The sequence below is a fragment of the Lissotriton helveticus genome, chromosome 4_1, assembly GCF_964261635.1.
Source record: "Lissotriton helveticus chromosome 4_1, aLisHel1.1, whole genome shotgun sequence".
Classification (NCBI taxonomy): Eukaryota; Metazoa; Chordata; class Amphibia; order Caudata; family Salamandridae; genus Lissotriton; species Lissotriton helveticus.
The window spans coordinates 1,716,276,503-1,716,277,941 of NC_136063.1; the positions used below are offsets into that span (position 1 = coordinate 1,716,276,503).

General features: G+C 47.3%; 1 pseudogene; it reads right to left on the bottom strand.

Annotated features, from left to right (window-relative positions):
- Positions 1-403: 403 nt before the first annotated feature.
- Positions 404-1,090, bottom strand: LOC144827662 (serine/arginine-rich splicing factor 2 pseudogene; annotated as a pseudogene).
- Between the last annotated feature and the right edge of the window lie 349 nt (positions 1,091-1,439).

Below are 1,439 nucleotides of genomic sequence, written 5' to 3' on the forward strand. Positions count from 1 at the left end.
AGTGAGCTCGTACCACTGGACTGAAAATGACATTAGCAATTAAACTTTTATATTTTTGTAAACCGAGGGAGAATGTCGAAGTGACTCCATGGGACTATGAGTTTAACTATTTCCATCTATCAGAACTCAGTGTATAAAAAAAGTTGAATTTTACCTCAAATATCCAAGCCAATAGAGATATCTGTAGTCGTTCACTTCACTAAATTACAAAAATTTGGAATAACAGTGACAATGGCACATGAAAAACAATGTCTATCACTTGAGGCACAAATTTAAACAAGCAAAAGGTTAATAGAACTGTTAGCAAAATGTTACAAATAACCACCTTTTCGACAGGTTACTTGTGCTACAGGGCTTTACAACTGACTGATCGGTCCTGTGATCTTTACTCCGCAGAGTCCATATAGTAGACGTCTTTCATTGTTGAATCGTGGTACTACGAAGACACAGCTCCCTCTTCCTCTGGCGATTTGAGAGGGGGGTCACAGAGCGCGATCTGGACTTTGATTCTTTCTTGGATGGCGGGGGCGTCACTCTGGATTGGGATCTCGAGCAGGATCTGGAAACGGTGGAGGACTTAGACTTCGAACGGAGCGGGACTTCAATGTGGAGCGAGACCTTGATCGTGTGCGGGATCTTGACTTGGATCGGCTGTAGCGGCTCCTGCTGCGGGTTCTGGAGCGGCTCCGACTGCGGGACCTCGACCGACAACGCCTCCTGGGACTGCGACTCCGGCGTCCATAACTTCCTCCACTGCCTCCATATCTTCGGGGTGGTGGTCCCTGCGGCTATGGTGCGAGTCTGGTGGCCTTCCATAACGAGCCATCTGCACCCGAAGTTAACGCCCATCCAGAATGGCTCCGTCCATGGCGTCCATCGCATCCTCGGCATCACGTTTTTCATGGAATCGTACGAAGGCAAAACCGCGGCTCTACTTCGTGTATCGGTCGCGGGGGATATAGACGTCGCCTATTCGTCCATACTTCTCGAAAACTCTTCGCAGTGTTTCGGGCGACATCCTGTAGGTAAGATTGTCCACCTTCAAGGACGTCATGCCTTCAACGTCAGGCAGAGGCCTGCTGTAACTCATCTCCGGGGAACCCGTGAGAGGCGTTGGGCGGAACCTTAACTATTCGGAAGGTGAAGTTGGCAGGCGTGAGCGCCTACACTGACAGGAGCTTAGATCCCTTTATGCCACATCTCATTGGTAATGAATAATGTGGTTTTGTCAAAGGCTGACTTACCTCTGATAATTTTTGTCTTTTTCTTAATGTCCTGAATAAGGCTTCATCTCACTCCATTCCTTTAGCCGCTATCTCCATTAATGCAGAAAAACTTTTGACAGGGTTGATTGGTCTTTTCTGTTTGCTGCTTTACGCTGGCATGGTTTTGGTCCCAAATTTATATCCCTAATATCTTTGTTATATTCTGCTCCCAAA